Source organism: Olea europaea, chromosome 1, assembly GCF_002742605.1.
Source record: "Olea europaea var. sylvestris chromosome 1, O_europaea_v1, whole genome shotgun sequence".
Taxonomy (NCBI): Eukaryota; Viridiplantae; Streptophyta; class Magnoliopsida; order Lamiales; family Oleaceae; genus Olea; species Olea europaea.
The window spans coordinates 9,777,746-9,792,257 of record NC_036237.1 but is presented as its reverse complement, the minus strand read 5'-3'; positions in this window follow the sequence as shown (position 1 = coordinate 9,792,257).

The window sequence follows — 14,512 nt, the reverse complement described above, 5'->3', positions numbered from 1 at the left end:
TCGTTGTTTCTCCTCTTGGAAAAGAATAGAGAAAACTTTGTTGAGGGGTGGAAGAGGATCCGTGGCTAGTATCTGGGTTCAAAGAGCCGCAAATGAATCGTTGAGACCTAGTAGAAACTGGAACACAATCTCACCCTCGACTCTCTTTTCCAAAGTAATAGCATCGGTGGGTGATTGAAGATTGCCGAGTTCATCCCAGATTTGCTTGATGCTGTTGTAATAATCAGGGATGGAAAGTTGGTTCTGATGAAGGTCGAGCCATACATCATGGGGATCGTCATGGTAATCTAAGGAATTGGCTAAGGAGAGAGTGATGGTATTAAGGATCCAAGTAAGGACCATGTCTTTGGTCCTACTCCATTGGCCATAATCAGAAGAAGTTGTGTTTGGTGCTTTGAGGGAGCCATCAACGAAGCATAATTTATTTTTTGCATTGAGGGCTCGGCGAAGTGCTCGTTGCCATTTGGGGAAATTATTTCCAGTGAGATGGCCGGTTACAAGAATTAGACTAGGGGAATCAGAAGGGTGTAGAAGATAGGGAGAAGAAGTTTGGGAAGCAGGAGCATCGGAAGCCATGAGAATTTTGGGTAAAGGTATGTCAGGATTTTTGAGGCTCTGATACCATGTAAAGAAGTAAAATGGTAGAAACAATTATCTTATATTTCTCATTGATCAATATGCTTTATATAGCTGTACATGGACATGGTTTACATGGAAATAAAATCATCTATACAAAATTCTAGGAGATGACTAAAATCATGGGAGCTAAAGTTTAGCTAAACTTGTGGGATTTCTATACGCTATAATACTGAAATCATGGGAGCTAAAGTTGTGGGACTTCTATATGCTGTAACACTGAAATCATGGGAGCTAAACTTGTGGGACTTCTATGTGCTATAATAGCCATTTCGACTTGGTTGAGTTAGACAAGTTCATATGTTTGAAATAAATTTTATTTGTCTAATCTTTGTAGTCAACACAACCTAGTTTAGCAAAGTTCTAACCATTTTACCTTTGTACCTTGGTCATGATCGAATTAAAAAAAAAAATTCTACCAGAATAATAAATTACTTCGACAATCTCCATAAAAAAATGTTCAAATTGAGATGAGTTTAGATGCTTTACGGTATTTTGGTCAAGGAAGTTTAAGGATAAGAAGGTCATGTATATAGTGTATCAAAATTATGGAGCTCATTCAAACTAGCAAAAGCTCGTGACAGTTTTTAGCAAGTGAAATATGTCTCTGTTTGACCCTCATTTATAAAATTCATTTTTTCCTTAAACTCATTTTTAATCACACATTTAGAGTGATCAACAATTTTTATCAACTTTTTAATCATACATTTCGTCAAATATCATCAAAATCTATTAAAATTTTGATTTTTAATTAAACCAAGCAAGCACTAAATAAAGAAAAAGGTTCAAAAGCTACACATAAAAAGAACATATATAATACTAAATCAGGTGAAAAAAACTATTTTGTGGGACTAATATTTAAATTTCTTATTTAGCATGAAATTTATGATGATTTCAGGAAATGAAAATCTACTAAATTGTTGCATTTTATTATTATTTTTTTGGGGGGATGGGTGGCGGGGTGAAGGGATTGAGTTGTGAATTAGGAGACAAGCAACAAATGTGCAAGTGTTTCAATGTGTCTTCAATCTTGTAGACAAAAGGTCTACCCTTAAATGCACTTTGCCTAAAAAAAATAAATAAATAAATAAAAATGATCAATCAATCAATCAATCAATGATGACATTCAACAGAATTGAGGTCATTTGTAATAGGACAAGAAAAATAGGGAAATTTTGAGAATAACCTACAAAAAGAATAGCATTAAAATAACAAATTCACAAAAGTATCATAATTTAGCCCCTCTGGTATCTATTTGTAGAAATTCTCTACCTTATGGTGGAGGGGGATTTTTTATCACGAAGGGAACAAACGTTGTTAATCTCTCATTTAGTCTAAGTAGGATTGATATTCATTTTTTTTTTCATTCTTTTAAAAAGGTTGACTTTTAACCTTTATTAGGGTTATACAGTCGACCTCCAAGGATGAAAAAAATGTATAATTTTATTAAATTGTCAACAGACTTTCGTGGAAACGTCTCATTTTAAATTTCTGAGCACTCGTCCAAGTGTCTTTCACTTCATAAAATTAAACCAGTACTGATATGATTTAACTAACTAAAATAGTTTATAATGAAAAGTCAGAAATTAACTTTTTTCATTTTTTTGAAGGTTAACGATCAACTTAATAACAAGAATATATAGACTAGGGACTAATAGTACAATTTTTCCATGGAAAACTTACAAAAACACCCTTAAAATTAGTGGTCTTTTGAAAAATCCTATGAAAAATATTTTGAAAGTAAAAAATAATATGTCACTTTTTTGACATTGCATCACTTTTTTTCTTTATTATTATTATTTTTTAATAAAAGTGACATTGTGTCACTTTTTTATTAAAAAAAAGTTATACAATGTCACTTTTTTACTTTTACTTCTTATTAAAAAGTGATGTACAACTTTTATTAAAAGGTGATGTTTGTCATTCAAAAAAGTAACATAAATTTTAAGGAAATGACAAAAAAATGAAAAACATTAAAAAAAAAAGTAACAAAATTTTTTTTAAAAAAAAAAGTCACAAATACTAAGAAAGTCATATAAATTAAAAAAAAGTGACAAAAATTCAAAAAAAGGGGGAAAAAAACAATTAAAACATTGAAATCAATTCAATAAAGCGTACAGAAATTTAAAAGAAAAAGTCACACAACCCACATGCCTTCTCTTTCTCCATTCACCGTCAAGCATCTTTAGATTAATTCACTAATAAAATACAATCAAAACGTCGAGCATCTTTAAGTCAATTTATAACCATTGTCATCTACCAACTCAACTAACGACACAATGCTATTCCAGCAAACTAAAGCCTAAGCACAAAAAAACTATACACATAAATAGAAGAAAAACGAACTCAGACACAAACATATTCAACAAAGTGACAAATACCATTAAAAAAATTTGACAAATGCTAAAAAAATAGTGACAAAAATTAAAAAAAAATGACAACCACTTAAAAAATAGAGACTAAACAATAGTAAAAACCTTAAATTATATCATTTTTTTTACAATTTCTACTACTCCACCTTCACCACTACCACCACTCCAATATCCAAGGCTCCAAAACCATTTCTACCTCCTTTCTCCAATACTGACCAAAAACTAAGAAAACTCCGCAATTCTGAATGTTCAATCCACATGAAAAAGTTCATAATTTGATAATTAACCTCTCTGCAATTCCAATGCTTACAATGTTCTTTTGTTGAAGGCATCTACTTATGTTTGTATTTTTTCTAATTATCTTATCTTGACTTCTGATTTTTGCAAGGTGATTTGAAGCCCAATTTTTTGCCTCTGTTGAATAAGTAATTTACATGTTGACCTAATCTTTAGCATCATTAGCTAGTTTGTTTTGCTAATTACCGAGTCTATAGGATTTGTTAGTCAGTTCCTCTTTTCTTGCTTGTATCTGTTGTATTAATGCCTATATAAAGGCCATTGGATTGATGAATAAAGATAATAAGAAGCAATTACTTTCTCTTCTCTGATCTCTTTAGTTTTACTGTATGAAGACTTTGTCTTCTTTAAAATTCAACAGTGGTATCAGAGCAGGTTATCTTAAAAACCTTCTACAAAAAATAAAATAACATCTAACCGCCTCTTTCCCATAAATTGCAGCAACAGTAACCTAATCCTGCAGGATTTAAATCTTGCAGAAGCAAGTCTTTCCACGTGCTATAAGGGGCCTGCAGATTTTAGTTTCTATCATAAATCCTTCCTTCCAACATTCAGTCTGAACCTTTTGCAGCAGAAGCAAACAATGGCATCTGACAACTTTGTGTAACCAGCTATACCACGCTTTGATGGTCACTATGACCATTGGAGCATGCTCATGGAGAACTTCTTGAGGTCCAAAGAATACTGGACGGTTGTTGTCAACGGAATAGTAGAAGGTTCTGTGGTGACTGATGCTCAAAAGACAGCTTGAAGGGCTGAAGTTGAAAGATCTCAAAGCATAGAATTATCTCTTTCAAGCCATTGATCGTTCAATCTTGGAGACCATTCTTTGAAAAGATACCTCCAAGCATATTTGGGATTCCATGAAAAAGAAGTATCAAGGATCAACAAGGACAAAGAGGCAGCAACTTTAGGCACTTTGTTCGGAGTTCGAATTGCTTCGAATGAAATCAGGAGAGTCAGTTACAGAATATTTCTCACAGATGATGGAAGTTGTCAACAAGATGCGTACCCACGGCGACAAAATGGAAGATGTCACTGTTGTTGAAAAGATTCTTCGATCCCTGACACTAAAATTGATTTTTGTTGTTTGTTCTATAGAAGAATCTCATGATATTGATGCACTTTCAATTGATGAATTACAAAGTTCTTTGTCAGTTCATGAACGTACAATTATCCAGCATGAGAAAGAGGAGCATGCATTGAAGGCCTCAATAGAAAATTACTTGACACCCAGTAGAGGAGACCAAGGAAGAGGCAGAGGAGGTAGAGGTAGAGGTAGAGGTAGAGGCAGATATTACAACAATCGTGGAAAAGGAAGAAGCGGCTACCACTCAAACACTTTTAGACCTGAGTCAACAAACAAGTCTGATGTTGGGTGCTACAGATGTCATAATTATGGTCATTATAAATCAAAATGCTGAACTAATTTGCCCAAAGGTCATGGTGAGAGATCTAATTATTATGCAGTAAAGGAAGATACAGTGAAGAAAGAAGAGGAAGTATACTTATTGATGGTTAGTCATGTAAAGGAAAAAACCAACAATAAGAATTTGTGGTATCTAGACACAGGCTGTAGCAATCACATGAATGGAGACAAGTCAATTTTCTACTCTAGATGAATCATTCCGAGATAATGTGAAGTTTGGAGACAACTCTAAAGTATTGGTTATGGGAAAAGGACAGATAATTATTCAAACCAACGAAAATGCTATTAAAAAAAATTTCCAATGTCCTTTTTGTTCCAGATTTGAAAACCAATCTCCTTAGCATCGGTCAATTGCAAGAAAAGGGTTATGATATTTCCATCAAAGATGGAGTGTGCAAAGTTTGAGATGATAATTTGGGTTTAACAAAATGTTTCTTATTTATCTCAATAATATTCATCAATCATGCTTCACAGCAAAATTACAAAATGTGGCTTGGCTTTGGCATTTTCGATTTGGTCATCTAAATTTTGGTGGGTTCAGAACACTTCAACAAAAGCATATGCTGACAGGCCTTCCTCAAATTACAACTCCCTCGGAAGTTTGTGAAGAATGTGTTGTTAGCAAACAACACTGGAATTCATTCCCACAAGGCAATCATGTAGAGCAAAGAAGACATTGGAAATAATTCATTCTGATCTTTGCGGGCCAATAACACCATGTTCTAATGGAGGTAAAAGATACATAATCACCTTCATTGACGACTTTAGTCGAAAAACATGGGTGTATTTTTTGCAGGAAAAATCTCAAGCTTTTGCAGCTTTTAAACATTTTAAAGTTCATGTTGAATAGGAGGTGGGCAGGCAAATACAAACACTTCGTACTGATCACGGTGGAGAGTACAACTCACAGGAATTTGCAAAATTTTGAGAGACTCATGGAATTAAAGGGCAACTTAAAGCAGCTTACACTCCTTAGCAAAATGGCGGTTGTGAAAGGAAGAATCGCACAATTTTAAATATGGTGCGAAGCATCTTGCTAAGGAGTGGTGTTCCAAAAAGTTTCTGGCTTGAAGCTATTAACTGGAGTGTTCATATATTGAACAGAAGTCCTACACTTGCTGTTAAAAATATGACACCTGAGGAAGCTTGGAATGGACGAAGACCAACTGTGGATCACTTCAAAAATTTTGGGTGTATAGCTTATGCTCACATACCCAATGAGAACAGGAAGAAGTTGGATGACAAAGGAGAAAAATGTGTCTTTCTTGGTATTAGTGATCATTCTAAAGCTTAAAGTTATATAATCCTATTACTAAAAGGATTGTCATCAGTCGAGATGTAGTCTTTAATGAAGAAAGAATGTGGCCATGGAACGAAGATGGAGTAACAACACAACTCCCTGCAAACTTTGATGGAGAAGGGCAGCGAATTGTGGAGCAAGAACCACAACCCACAGTTATCTAAGAAGAGTCCATTGTAGCACAAAGATTAGAACGGGTCTGAAGGAAACCTACATGGATGGTTGACTATGAATTAACAGGGATTGACCAATTCGAAAACTCACTTACACACCTTGCTCTATTTTTCAGACTGTGATCCTATAATTTTTGAAAAAGCTATCAAACAATCAAAATGGAGAAAGGCAATGGATGATGAAATTGCAGCTATTGAAAAAAATAATACTTGGATATTGACTGAACTTCCTCAAGGACAGAAGACTATTGGTGTAAAATGGATCTACAAGATAAAATTGAAGGAAAATGGTGAAGTTGATAAATACAAGGCACGCTTGGTTGCCAAAGGCTACAAGCAAGATTCGGCATCGACTACAAAGAAGTTTTTGCTCCAATTGCAAGGCATGACACAATCAGATTGGTGATTGCATTGGCAGCACAAAATTGTTCGCCTATTTTTCAACTAGATGTTAAATTAGCATTCTTACATGGAGACTTGGAAGAGCAGGTATATGGGCTAAAACAAGCCCCCACAAGCTTAGTACAGTCGTATCAAAGCTTATATTTTGAAGAAAGGATTTAAAAAATGTCCTTATGAACATACACTTTTTATGAAATTGGAGGATAATGGCAAGATGCTCATGGTTTGCTTATATGTAGATGACTTAATCTACACTGGAAATGATTAGGTCATGATTAAGAAATTTAAGAAGTCAATGATGATTGAGTTTGATATGTCTGATATTGGCATGATGCATTACTTTCTTGGCATAGAGGTGATTCAATCTACAGCTGGCATTTTTATCTCTCAGAAAAAGTATGTGCTGGAAATTCTTGACAAGTTTGGAATGAAAGAATGTAATCATGTTAGCACACCAACAGAAGTAAATGTGAAGCTCATAAAAGATCCCAAAAGGAAAAGATATTGACAATACTCTTTACAAGCAAATCATAGGAAGTTTGATGTATTTAACTACAAAAAGGCCTGATATAATGCACGTTGTTAGTCTCATTAGCAGATTTATGGAGTGTCCAAAGGAGATGCATCTCTTGGCTTCAAAAAGAATTTTCAAATACTTACAAGGCACTGTTGATTATGGTTTGTTGTACAAAAGAGGTGAAAAATCAGATTTATTTAGGTTTATAGATAGTGACTATGCTAGTGATCCAAAGGATAGAAAAAGCACATCTGGTTATGTCTTTATGATGGGGACATGAGCAATCTCATGATCTTCAAGGAAGCAAGCCATTGTGACGTTGTCAACTACAGAAGCAGAGTTTGTGGCAGCAACGACATGTGCACGTCGAGCAATTTGGCTACGGAAGATTCTTGAATTTCTTTGTTTCAAGCAAGAAGGATCCACCCACATCTATTGTGATAACAATTCAGCTATTAAGTTGTCCAAAAATCATGTTCTACATGGAAGAAGCAAGCATATTGACGTAAGGTATCATTTCTTGCGAGACCTTACAAAAGATGAAACCATTGATCTTATTTACTGCAAAGGAGAGGATCAAGTTGCTGATATGTTTACAAAAGCCATTAAATTGGATGCATTTCAAAAGCTGAGGAAGTTGCTTGGAGTTTACACGCCGAAGAAATAAATTATGTTATAAAGATGAGTTTAAGGGAGGGATTATTGAATAAGTAATTTACATATTGACCTAATGATTAAAATCATTAGCTAGTTTGTTTTGCTAATTACTGAGTCTATAGGATTTATTAGTCAGATCCTCTTTTCTTGCTTGTACATGTTGTGTTAATGCCTATATAAAGGCCATTGCATTGATGAATAAAATGCTAAGAAGCAATTACGCTCTCTGCTCTTCTCTGCTCTCTTTAGTTTTATTGTATGAAGACTTTGTCTTCTTTAAAATTCAACATCCTCGTCTTTGCACCTCAATCGTCTACAACAATTCAATCGCTTGTCTATCACCACAAACATAGCTGACCAAAACCCAATTTATCGTTGGGTATTCCAATCGACATCACCACACCATCGTTCGTCGACTAGAACACCAAAAGCAAAAACATAGACATGATCGACTGATCGGCATAGGAACCATCACCGTTGTTGTAGTGGCATCATTGCAACTACAGTAGTAGCGTGCAAGGTGCTTGTAGTCTCTGTACTCAATTAGGAGATTTTGAATTATGGGGTTTGTTTTAATTTAGAACGTAATTAATGTGTTTATGTGATGTTTAATTAATTTAGAGTATTAATTTAATTGGATAACTTTTTAGCGCATGGGGCCTAATTTTAAGAAAATTACATGGCTGTAGGTTTTTAAGAAAAATAATTTTAAATCAAGTATGAAATTTATTTGTGCAAATGTCAGGTATTAATCTAATTATAAAACCACCCGCCCCTAAATCCTAATTATTTTCTCACTCCATTCTCTCTCTACATCCCTCTCCCTTCTTTCTATTATACACTACGGATCGTCGTTGGAGACGATATCACATTGGAGACGATGTTGCGTCATCGACGATCGCAGTGTGACACTAGTAGTCGACGACTGCGTCTGTTCCTTCGCCTCTTTTGTGCCTTCAACTGCAGCACAACCACAGTATTCGGATGATTTTATTTGTTCGAAGATCGCCTTTGTGTCTTTGAATCTGAGTGTTATAGTGACGATCTGAGTGGTGATTTTTGAGGTGTTGGTGGTGAGGTTGTGGATTGACTGTGGAGGTGGCAACGACGATGGTGGTAGTATAGTGGTTGGTTTTTGTGGGTATCTATTTTTGTGAGTTTTGATTGGATCTAGAGGTTGGGGTAGGTTTAGATAGTGTTGTGTGGTGGTAATGGCGTTCGTGCGGTAACGATTTTGTATTGGTGGATTTGGCGATTGGGAGTGGGTTTTAGTTAAATTTGGCGATGGTTTGAGGGTATTTTGGTGTTGTTAGAGAGTTTTAGGCGATTTCTGTTGGTTGTGTAGGTAGAGGTACTGGTCGTGATGGTGAATGTGGCGATGGTTTTATTGGTGGTGCATGTGGAGGTGTTAACAGTGGTGATCGCGGATGGTGATGGTGATGGTGATGGTGATGGTGATGGTGGTGATGTTGTCGTGCTGGCGAGGGTGGTCACAAGTGGAGGTGGCAGTAGCGGTGACTGTGACGATGGTGTTGGTGGTGATGAACCAATTATTTGGTTATATGTGATCAAGTATTAAATTGTGACTTTAAAATTTGACAACTTGTGACTGAAATATAAATTGTGACCAACAAACTTGAAATTCCGTGACCAATAATAAACTATGGCCTATAATTTTTTTGATTTGTGACCAATGGAATAAATTGTGACCTATTAAAATTTTAATTTGTGACCTCAAATAATCTGTGACCTTCAAAATTTTTGATTTTTGAACTTAAAATAATTTGTAATCAATTAATTTGAGAAATGTGACCAATAAAAAAGTTGCGGAAAAGAACAATCACTTATTCTTAAAATCAGTGTTCTTAAGACCAAAGAATCGGGCGAAAAGGAGGTTGTATGCCTCTGAAGATAGATTATTACGACCCATATTTGGCATTTAGGTATCTACTTCAAAAGAAACTTTAAAACTATGGGATTGAATCTCAAGTTATTGAGAAGTAAAAAAATTGATGAAATTATGGAAGTAAATATTCTTGCATATATGTGATTATTAATTGTATATTTGTGACCTTATTAAATTTAATTAATAAATATTTTAATTAATTAGCTAATAACTGAGTTTTGTATTTTGAAACCTGACACTGAAAATTGAATTTGTCATACTTAACCTGACTTTTGAATTTTCCCTTCTAATTTTCCCTTTTTCCATCAACCAACCTCAACCCAACGACCCAAGTCCAACTCAATTCTTAAGCCCATACCTATGTATTGATTTTTAATGTGGTTTCATTTTGTTTTGCCAATTTTCAGAGGGGTGGGGGGAGATTTTTCTAATTGGCCTATTATTATTTATTTTCATTAAAAAATCTATATTACTCTTAATGAAATAATTCTTCCTGTATTGCATAATATATCCCAATCTTTTTGAACTATATTCTATTTTGAATTTTTGAATATAAATCCATTCTATGATCTAATAAATTAGAATAATCCGCAACATATTGTTCATATTATTTATTTATTAAATTATATTCTTTAGAAGATATGTCTATATTTTTTAATTGAGAAATAATATTTTTTATTTCTTTTAACATTCTTTCTAATAAATTATCTAATCCTTCAATTGTATATCTTGGCATTCAATCACACAAGTAATCCCTATGATTCTCTAAGATCTTAAAAAGATTAATTCAAATTTTGGCAAAAATTAATAGTCTTACTAGTTTTAATCTGGATCTTTATTCTTAGAATCGAGTGACCTTTGAGCTCTGAATATGTAAACTGCTTCCTTCAACGGCCTCTTGCCTTCACGAAATTTTTACTATTTCAACTTCTTGCTCTCAATATATCAATTCTAAAGAATAAATCTCTAAATTTTGATTAAAGAAAAACTCTATTTTTTCTAAAATAAGAAAGAAACTTTCTATTAGATCTTTCAAAAATCTTTGAGAATAAAGATTTAAAAACTCATATTGATATCAAAATATTGAAATTTTATTTCTATCAAAATTTATACAAGATTTCCATTTGGTATACAAGGATTTTCAGAAAAATTGGTTTTTCAAACTGAGAATGGCTTGATAGTAGCTATTGATTGCAATTCAAGATTTCAATATCTCTGTTGTTTCCTCCTGCCTCTATTTATACATACAAATGAAGCTCTTATTATTGATCTAATTACATAATTGCATACATCAGCTCTATCAAAAGGCACTCTTGCCTTTCTATTATTTTCCTTCTCGGGCCTATATCTTTACATGCAGCTCTATTATTGTCATCGTTTCATATGCAGCTTTATCAAAGGTACTCTATTATTGTCCTCTTTTCTTTATTTCTTCACATGTCGCTGGGACAATCTCTTAGCTGGCAAGATTCTTTGATGGTGGTAGGACATCCTGAAAATTGATGTATGTCGAATTTTGTAATATAGCTCTTTAAGATATCTGATTTTCCATGTCCTCCATTTGAAACTAGCATTCAATTTTGATATTGACATAAACATGAGAATTTTTTATCATACAAATTTTTAACAATATTGTATACGGTTTTGATTCCAAGTGCTCTTCTATATCTGATCCATGACTTGGTCACCTTTGGAACCTTTTTATCATTTTCTATAACATTTATTTGGAAATTGGCGGCAATATATACAATTGAGATTATGTGTTAAACTAGATAATAAATAATTTCATCATATTCAGGACTTATTGAATAAAATTTCAAATATATTCTTCGTCCCTTGGCAAATCTTGATACTTCTTTTATGAATATGCTATCAAATTTCGAAATTTCAATCAATTATTTTCCTCCTTACATGGCTGTCATTCTAGGATAAACATTATTTCCTGGAGAGATTAAATATGAATCACTTATTTTTATTTCATAAACGATTATGACTATTTTGGCATATTTTTCTTCTTTTGGATCTAAAGGGATCAGATCATCTTGGTCTTGGTCTAGGTCTATGATACTGATAGTTTTGAAATCTTTTTTATCTCCATGTATTACACTTTTTTAGTTGGTGTTGAATCTCATTTTTTATCAATTGGTATGGTATTACGTCTGGGCCCACTGCTTCTTCTAGTTGTCCCTATTTGGTATTGATTTGGAAAACTCATTTATGAGCTCTTTGGTATATCTGTCTCAGAAAGTATATCTTTTAGTTGTGCTGCAATAGCATCAACTTGATTTTTGAGTTCTATGGCCTCTTTATGATGCTCAGTAGTGATATTCAACAATATTTTTATCTTTGAGTTGAATATCTCTGAGATCTGTGTTGCTCTAGTATTTATGTCTTCAGATTCTTCCTTAAGAAAATCTGTCCTTTTTTGTATATGTAGGATATATTGGTATAAATCGAAAAATGACCAGTCAGAGACGGATCGATCTTTATGTTTCTGGATGGACGATTACGCATTCTTCGCGGAGGTTGGGTCTTCCGTTTCTTCACAGGGATAGCAAGGTAGTTGTTCAGTACCTGATCAAAGTGAACTACGTTATGACTTGATCTCCTTTACGGGGTACGTAGGCAGCTTGGTTCCATGACTCTGGCTTTATCTATCAGTAAATTCTATGTTTCTACTGAGAAAATCTGCAAGAAAATTATTAACTCGTTTAGTATGAACTATATCAAAATTGTAAAATACTAAATAAGCTTGCCATCTATGGAGCCTTCTGTATTGACGTTCTGATGGTTGTTTATTCTCGACTAATCCTGCAACTTGAGAAATATCTATTTCAACAATAAATTTTTTAGATAACAAAAATAATGAGAACTTTTTTATTCTTCTAATAATTGCTAGTGATTCTTTTTCATGAATAGTATAATTTATTTTTGTTTGATTAAAAGTTTCACTTGAGTATCTACAAATCTCATTAAAATCTGTTTTTAATATTGTCGCCCAATATTTATCTAAGGCATCAGTGTTAACAGTCAAATTATCTTTTTCATCTGGTAATCTTAATTTTGGATTTTTATATTCTTCTTTTAATGATTTAACTATTTTTGTATATTCTTTATTTCATCCTTTAATATTTGTTTTTCTAAGTAAAATTTGTATTTAATACATTTTCTTAGAAAGATTTTCAATAAATCCTTCTGCATAATTTAAACATCATAAGAATTTCTGTATTTGTTCTTTGAATTCTAATTTATCTAAAAAAAATTCTATCTTTTTAGATATATGATTTTGCAATTTTATTTCCCTTTTATCTATTGATAATCCAAGAAAGTTTATTTTTTATTTGATTTCTTTTTAGAAAGTACAATTCCTTCTTTTTTTACATTCATTTATAAATTGTAATAACTGATTTTTATGTTCTTCTTTACTATTGAAATATATTAATATGTCATCTATATAAACAATTAGAAATTCATTGAACTTTTTAAATATATCATCCATTTTTCTTTTATATATTTGTAGTGCATTTTTTAATCCAAATGACATTACTAACCATTTATATTTTTCTTGAGGTGTACTAAATGCAATATATTGTATATTATTTTCTTCCATTTTTACTTGCAAAAATCCTGATTTATAGTCAAATTTAGAAAAATATTGTTTTCGTTTTTGCAATGTTTATTAAAACTTCTTTATTTGGTAAAAAAATATCCATCAAATTTAGTATATTTATTTAATTCTTTATAATTATAATCATTCTTGTTTTTCCTCTAAATGTTCTGAATGTTTTATAACTATAAAGGCTGGACTATTATAAGGTCCATTACTGATTTTTGTTCTAATAATAAGTTTCTGTTATAATAATTTTTTTATCTAATTTTTGAATTCTTGTGTATCTTTTATAGTATACATCATTGTCTGACTCTCATTATAACATTTTCTGTTAATTCTTTTTTGACTTTAGGGTGATGTGGTTTCCAAAATAATAATGGATTTTCTCCATAAACTTTTTTTAATTGTTTAATTATTTTTTTTATACTTATTTCTATTCCCATTTTTAGAATTTTTTTATACAATATTCTTTTATTTTTTATTTCATTAAACATGATTGGTTGTTTCTCCCATTTGTCGCCACGATGGGCTGGCTGAACTCTATAAGATTTAAATTTTCTTGGAATTTTTAATAAGTGTGAGAAAGGTGTTTGTAACATTATCATATAATTATTTTATTTATAATATTGAAATTGTTGTATAAAATCATTTCCTAATAATATATCACATTCTAATTTGTCATATTTATATATTTTATTTATCGTAACTTATTTACTTTCGAGAATTATTTTAACTTTATCGGCACTATTAATTATTTGAGTGCTTTCTCCTATAACTCCAGTTAGTTTTATATTACTATTATTATTCCATGATTTTATCAAAATACTTTTAAATATTGTAATATCACTTCCTATGTCTATTCAAGTACAAGTTGTTATGTTTGTTTCTACAATAGTAACTTGTATATATACAGCTAATGAAAAACTTATCTAATTATTCATTTAGTTCTTTTTACATGATATAGTTTGTCCATTATGGACTATGTATAATCCTTCTCTTTTTATACTATAATCTTCTAATTCGTTCAGAAAACTCATTCCTAAAAGTATATGAGGGTTTATATCCATACTCTTATCCATAACATGGTACTAAAATGTTTATTCCTCCTATTTTTATTGGTACTTTAACTTCTAATTCTGAAATATGTATTTGTCCATCAAAATTTACATATCTACATGGATCAGTTTTGTGAGTTATTGGACCTTTATTTTTT